Genomic DNA, 7,608 nt, shown 5'->3' with positions numbered 1-7,608 from the left:
CTCGCAACCATGCGTTCTTCTAACCGCACGATCGGGTCCCGAGCCAATTTTCCTTTTAGCAACAAGTAACTTGATTTATTTGGTGCTATCTGTAACTTGGAATGTTTGCACCATTGGATTAAAATCTCTGATGCTTGTGCCACCTTCTCCTCAATCTCAGCACGACTGTCTCCCTCAATAAGGATGAGAAGGTCGTCTGCATACGCCACGACTCCCAGTACTATGTTGCTTTCATTCAAGGATATTAACAGGGGGTCCATGTTAATATCCCAAAACACTGGTCCACAAACTGAGCCTTGCGGACATCCCTTCGAGATATTCTTGGACACCACAGCACCAGGAGCCGTGATTTTGGCGACTCGGTCCCGACAGTAATCCCTTAGACACCAGTAGATAGGGACAGCGGGAATCTCGTTAATCCATTCATGCGCGTCACTAATTAGATGACGAGGCATTTGGCTACCTTAAGAGAGTCATAGTTACTCCCGCCGTTTACCCGCGCTTGCTTGAATTTCTTCACGTTGACATTCAGAGCACTGGGCAGAAATCACATTGCGTCAACACCCGCTAGGGCCATCGCAATGCTTTGTTTTAATTAGACAGTCGGATTCCCCCAGTCCGTGCCAGTTCTGAGTTGATCGTTGAATGGCGGCCGAAGAGAATCCGCGCACCCGCGCGCCCCCGGAGGAGCACGCTAAGGCGGACGCGGCCTCGCAGCAAGGAAGATCCGTGGGAGGCCAAGGCACGGGACCGAGCTCGGATCCTGCACGCAGGTTGAAGCACCGGGGCGCGAACGCCGCGCAGGCGCGCGCATCCTGCACCGCCGGCCAGCACGAGGCCAACCAACGGCGAGAGCAGACCACGCCCGCGCTAAACGCCCGCACTTACCGGCACCCCTACGGCACTCACCTCGCCCAGGCCCGGCACGTTAGCGCTGACCCACTTCCCGACCAAGCCCGACACGCCCCGATCCTCAGAGCCAATCCTTATCCCGAAGTTACGGATCCAATTTGCCGACTTCCCTTACCTACATTATTCTATCGACTAGAGGCTCTTCACCTTGGAGACCTGCTGCGGATATGGGTACGAACCGGCGCGACACCTCCACGTGGCCCTCTCCCGGATTTTCAAGGTCCGAGGGGAAGATCGGGACACCGCCGCAACTGCGGTGCTCTTCGCGTTCCAAACCCTATCTCCCTGCTAGAGGATTCCAGGGAACTCGAACGCTCATGCAGAAAAGAAAACTCTTCCCCGATCTCCCGACGGCGTCTCCGGGTCCTTTTGGGTTACCCCGACGAGCATCTCTAAAAGAGGGGCCCGACTTATATCGGTTCCGCTGCCGGGTTCCGGAATAGGAACCGGATTCCCTTTCGCCCAACGGGGGCCAGCACAAAGTGCATCATGCTATGACGGCCCCCATCAACATCGGATTTCTCCTAGGGCTTAGGATCGACTGACTCGTGTGCAACGGCTGTTCACACGAAACCCTTCTCCGCGTCAGCCCTCCAGGGCCTCGCTGGAGTATTTGCTACTACCACCAAGATCTGCACCGACGGCGGCTCCAGGCAGGCTCACGCCCAGACCCTTCTGCGCCCACCGCCGCGACCCTCCTACTCGTCAGGGCTTCGCGGCCGGCCGCGAGGACCGGCCATGACTGCCAGACTGACGGCCGAGTATAGGCACGACGCTTCAGCGCCATCCATTTTCAGGGCTAGTTGCTTCGGCAGGTGAGTTGTTACACACTCCTTAGCGGATTCCGACTTCCATGGCCACCGTCCTGCTGTCTTAAGCAACCAACGCCTTTCATGGTTTCCCATGAGCGTCGATTCGGGCGCCTTAACTCGGCGTTTGGTTCATCCCACAGCGCCAGTTCTGCTTACCAAAAGTGGCCCACTTGGCACTCCGATCCGAGTCGTTTGCTCGCGGCTTCAGCATATCAAGCAAGCCGGAGATCTCACCCATTTAAAGTTTGAGAATAGGTTGAGGTCGTTTCGGCCCCAAGGCCTCTAATCATTCGCTTTACCGGATGAGACTCGTACGAGCACCAGCTATCCTGAGGGAAACTTCGGAGGGAACCAGCTACTAGATGGTTCGATTAGTCTTTCGCCCCTATACCCAGCTCCGACGATCGATTTGCACGTCAGAATCGCTACGGACCTCCATCAGGGTTTCCCCTGACTTCGTCCTGGCCAGGCATAGTTCACCATCTTTCGGGTCCCAACGTGTACGCTCTAGGTGCGCCTCACCTCGCAATGAGGACGAGACGCCCCGGGAGTGCGGAGGCCGCCGCCCCGTGAAGGGCGGGGAAGCCCCATCCTCCCTCGGCCCGCGCAAGGCGAGACCTTCACTTTCATTACGCCTTTAGGTTTCGTACAGCCCAATGACTCGCGCACATGTTAGACTCCTTGGTCCGTGTTTCAAGACGGGTCGTGAAATTGTCCAAAGCTGAAGCGCCGCTGACGGGAGCGATTATTCCGCCCGAGAGCATCCCGAGCCAACAGCGGCGCGGGTCCGGGGCCGGGCCAGGTAGGTCCGTCATCCGGGAAGAACCGCGCGCGCTTGCCGGGAGCCCGAGCGCCCAAAGGGGCGAATCGACTCCTCCAGATATACCGCCGAGCAGCCAGCCAGGACACCGGGGCTCTGCCCAACAGACGCGAACCGAGGCCCGCGGAAGGACAGGCTGCGCACCCGGGCCGTAGGCCGGCACCCAGCGGGTCGCGACGTCCTACTAGGGGAGAAGTGCGGCCCACCGCACACCGGAACGGCCCCACCCCGCGGCGAGTGGAAAGGCAACCGGACACGACCCCGCCGCGGATTGCTCCGCGCGGGCGGCCGGCCCCATCTGCCGAGGGCGGGGGCCAGTGGCCGGATGGGCGTGAATCTCACCCGTTCGACCTTTCGGACTTCTCACGTTTACCCCAGAACGGTTTCACGTACTTTTGAACTCTCTCTTCAAAGTTCTTTTCAACTTTCCCTCACGGTACTTGTTCGCTATCGGTCTCGTGGTCATATTTAGTCTCAGATGGAGTTTACCACCCACTTGGAGCTGCACTCTCAAGCAACCCGACTCGAAGGAGAGGTCCCGCCGACGCTCGCACCGGCCGCTACGGGCCTGGCACCCTCTACGGGCCGTGGCCTCATTCAAGTTGGACTTGGGCTCGGCGCGAGGCGTCGGGGTAGTGGACCCTCCCAAACACCACATGCCACGACAGGCGGCAGCCTGCGGGGTTCGGTGCTGGACTCTTCCCTGTTCGCTCGCCGCTACTGGGGGAATCCTTGTTAGTTTCTTTTCCTCCGCTTAGTAATATGCTTAAATTCAGCGGGTAGTCTCGCCTGCTCTGAGGTCGTTGTACGAGGTGTCGCACGCCACACCGCCAGCCGGCTGTGCACGCTACCGAGAAAGTACCGGTATGCGAACCGCCAGGCGACGGGCGCGCATCGCACGTTTAAGGAGACGCGGCCGGCCACACAGGCGACCACGACACTCCCACGTCTCCGAAGCGGGACAAACGCCGCGCGCTTCAGTATACGTAGCCGACCCTCAGCCAGACGTGGCCCGGGAACGGAATCCATGGACCGCAATGTGCGTTCGAAACGTCGATGTTCATGTGTCCTGCAGTTCACATGTCGACGCGCAATTTGCTGCGTTCTTCATCGACCCACGAGCCGAGTGATCCACCGTCCTGGGTGATCTTTTCCTTTTCAGTCTCCCACTGTCTCTTTCAAGACAGTAGCATTTGCGGGACTGAGGCGTCTGACGGCCCCTGTTCCACTATTTTTTTTGTGTCCAACGGCCTCACAGCCGATGGGCGTCGTACGGCTCCACACCGGAGCGGACAGGCACTCGGGCGAACGTCATTCAAAACCGGCGCCAGGCGCCAGGTACCGCAGGCCAGCCGCTCCAGAGCTTCAGCGCTCGTACCACACAACAACAACAACAACAACACTTCCGCTAGTTTTGAGAGGCACGCGTGGTTCCGCACGCGGCGCACGGCCACTGCCGTACAGGTAGCGTGTTGCGCGACACGACACGCACATCGAAAGACATGCAGTCTAGTCGGTAATGATCCTTCCGCAGGTTCACCTACGGAAACCTTGTTACGACTTTTACTTCCTCTAAATGATCAAGTTTGGTCATCTTTCCGGTAGCATCGGCAACGACAGAGTCGATGCCGCGTACCAGTCCGAAGACCTCACTAAATCATTCAATCGGTAGTAGCGACGGGCGGTGTGTACAAAGGGCAGGGACGTAATCAACGCGAGCTTATGACTCGCGCTTACTGGGAATTCCTCGTTCATGGGGAACAATTGCAAGCCCCAATCCCTAGCACGAAGGAGGTTCAGCGGGTTACCCCGACCTTTCGGCCTAGGAAGACACGCTGATTCCTTCAGTGTAGCGCGCGTGCGGCCCAGAACATCTAAGGGCATCACAGACCTGTTATTGCTCAATCTCGTGCGGCTAGAAGCCGCCTGTCCCTCTAAGAAGAAAAGTAATCGCTGACAGCACGAAGGATGTCACGCGACTAGTTAGCAGGCTAGAGTCTCGTTCGTTATCGGAATTAACCAGACAAATCGCTCCACCAACTAAGAACGGCCATGCACCACCACCCACCGAATCAAGAAAGAGCTATCAATCTGTCAATCCTTCCGGTGTCCGGGCCTGGTGAGGTTTCCCGTGTTGAGTCAAATTAAGCCGCAGGCTCCACTCCTGGTGGTGCCCTTCCGTCAATTCCTTTAAGTTTCAGCTTTGCAACCATACTTCCCCCGGAACCCAAAAGCTTTGGTTTCCCGGAGGCTGCCCGCCGAGTCATCGGAGGAACTGCGGCGGATCGCTGGCTGGCATCGTTTATGGTTAGAACTAGGGCGGTATCTGATCGCCTTCGAACCTCTAACTTTCGTTCTTGATTAATGAAAACATACTTGGCAAATGCTTTCGCTTCTGTTCGTCTTGCGACGATCCAAGAATTTCACCTCTAACGTCGCAATACGAATGCCCCCGCCTGTCCCTATTAATCATTACCTCGGGTTCCGAAAACCAACAAAATAGAACCGAGGTCCTATTCCATTATTCCATGCACACAGTATTCAGGCGGGCTTGCCTGCTTTAAGCACTCTAATTTGTTCAAAGTAAACGTGCCGGCCCACCGAGACACTCAACAAAGAGCACCCTGGTAGGATTTAAACGGGGTCCGCCTCGGGACGCGAAAGCACCCCTTCGGCTCGCCCCACCGGCAGGACGTCCCACGATACATGCCAGTTAAACACCGACGGGCGGTGAACCAACAGCGTGGGACACAAATCCAACTACGAGCTTTTTAACCGCAACAACTTTAATATACGCTATTGGAGCTGGAATTACCGCGGCTGCTGGCACCAGACTTGCCCTCCAATAGATACTCGTTAAAGGATTTAAAGTGTACTCATTCCGATTACGGGGCCTCGGATGAGTCCCGTATCGTTATTTTTCGTCACTACCTCCCCGTGCCGGGAGTGGGTAATTTGCGCGCCTGCTGCCTTCCTTGGATGTGGTAGCCGTTTCTCAGGCTCCCTCTCCGGAATCGAACCCTGATTCCCCGTTACCCGTTACAACCATGGTAGGCGCAGAACCTACCATCGACAGTTGATAAGGCAGACATTTGAAAGATGCGTCGCCGGTACGAGGACCGTGCGATCAGCCCAAAGTTATTCAGAGTCACCAAGGCAAACGGACCAGACAAGCCAATCCGATTGGTTTTGATCTAATAAAAGCGTCCCTTCCATCTCTGGTCGGGACTCTGTTTGCATGTATTAGCTCTAGAATTACCACAGTTATCCAAGTAACGTGGGTACGATCTAAGGAACCATAACTGATTTAATGAGCCATTCGCGGTTTCACCTTAATGCGGCTTGTACTGAGACATGCATGGCTTAATCTTTGAGACAAGCATATGACTACTGGCAGGATCAACCAGGGAGCTGCGTCAACTAGAGCTGAGCAGCCGGCCGCCCGGGAGTGTGTCCCGGGGGCCCGCGCGAACACGCAAGCGTCCGCTCAATTATTCTGCAAACAGGAGGAGGCCGAGCTCCCCTGCACGATACACCTCGAAACCCTCTCAGGTCCCGGCGGCGCGCAGCGCCGTCCTAGGTACTTGGTCGGTTTCGAGAGAGGCGCAATCGCCCGGAGTTAGGCGAGTAGACGGTTTTAGTGAGAACACCCTTGCTCCCAACTGAGCTTGCCGCTGCCGACAGAGGCCCGGGAGCGTGCTGTCGTGGCATTGCCGGCGGGAGACAACACGCGCCACCTATGGTGACCGGCAGCTCCAACGCCAGCGCCACACAAGGGCAAAGCCCCACTTGGGTGCAGAAGCGAACTCTCCCAGCACAGCGCACGCGCCAACACGTCCGCACAACTGCGATACAAACCACCTGCGAGAACCGCTGGGGCGACCGAGCAGCAGACGGCGTCGCGGCGCCGAGTGCCAGGCGGCGGCGCATCCTCAACGCACACAGTCCTCAATCAGACCAGCACACTGCAGATGTCCACCGCGCTTCGCACCGGGCTCGGCTGAACCAACTTTGGCCGCCAGGCGCCGCGTGCAGGGTGCGCCGCAGCGTAGCTGCGCCGCCTGCCGGGCCCGTCGGCTGGCGCTCCTGCCACTCGGCGCCCCCCACCAGCCGCCTGTTGCGCGTGCGCCCACGCAGCGCGCGGCCAACACGCCGGGCGGCCCCCCTTCACCGGCCGGGAACAGTCCCACCAAGCCACCGCCGCGTATCGCTTCATACCCACATGGGCCTAGTCACGTGTGTGGATGTGGCGGGTACCGCTGAAACAACCGGTTAATAGCTGTACCGATCGTCGCCATCACAGATTCACCTCCAGCGTGAACAACCGCTCAACAACGGATTTCCAGTTCATTTGCGTATCTTGGGCAGTAAACGTAGATGTCCACCTACATTTGCGAATTCAACAATTCTTGCATGCCAGGATGTCATGTGTCACGACACGCTACATCAGACCACATACACACTGCGACATGTGCAGAAGAGAACACGTGGAAGGTGGCCCGCGCACGTATGCGATGTCCCTTCCGCGATCCACTGTCAACCGGCATCTGCGGCATGTCCCAGATATGGAACGCGGTCCACCAGGGTAGCACTTTGTGTGAGGCAATACGACAAAGTCGGAATACACGCGTCACTACATCAGACGGCTCACGCTGACCTGACCTGACCTGACTCACCGCACCACCACCCCCAGCGACCCAGGGTGACATACAATGCGTTCGTACGTTCCTCCCACACGCCTCTACGGCGTACCACAGTGCAACCTAGCTGTTATTGGGAGACGAGACAAGTAGCATCGAGCACATCATATGGAAATTGAGATTCGACACCGTTGGGCACAGCCAGCGTACGGTCACACGTATCACACTACTTCACTCTGTACGTAACGACCGATGATCGGTACAGCGTGTGGGTTACGCGTACGACATCAGCGGACAATGGACACAGACCATACCACGACGTACACTGAGGGCGTCGACATCTGAATGCAACTGAACAGCTGCGAGGCTCATTTAACACTCAAACGCCAGACCGACCAGCTTGAGAGGACAGAGACACAAAGAG

General features: G+C 57.4%; 2 non-coding genes and 1 pseudogene across 2 annotated transcripts; all 3 read right to left on the bottom strand.

The window, feature by feature from the left end:
* The window catches only part of LOC126329911 (large subunit ribosomal RNA), a 6,304-nt pseudogene extending 2,957 nt beyond the window's left edge, over positions 1-3,347 (bottom strand).
* A 188-nt stretch (positions 3,348-3,535) lies between these two features.
* On the bottom strand, positions 3,536-3,690 carry LOC126329908 (5.8S ribosomal RNA). The gene has a single exon (XR_007562588.1). It is a non-coding gene; the product is annotated as a 5.8S ribosomal RNA (ribosomal RNA).
* A 371-nt stretch (positions 3,691-4,061) lies between these two features.
* LOC126329910 (small subunit ribosomal RNA) lies at positions 4,062-5,954 on the bottom strand. The gene has a single exon (XR_007562589.1). It is a non-coding gene; the product is annotated as a small subunit ribosomal RNA (ribosomal RNA).
* Between the last annotated feature and the right edge of the window lie 1,654 nt (positions 5,955-7,608).

The sequence above is a fragment of the Schistocerca gregaria genome, unplaced genomic scaffold, assembly GCF_023897955.1.
Source record: "Schistocerca gregaria isolate iqSchGreg1 unplaced genomic scaffold, iqSchGreg1.2 ptg001224l, whole genome shotgun sequence".
In the NCBI taxonomy this organism is placed as follows: Eukaryota; Metazoa; Arthropoda; class Insecta; order Orthoptera; family Acrididae; genus Schistocerca; species Schistocerca gregaria.
Note: the sequence above shows the minus strand (reverse complement) of the source record. Positions and strands in the feature narration are given on the sequence as shown.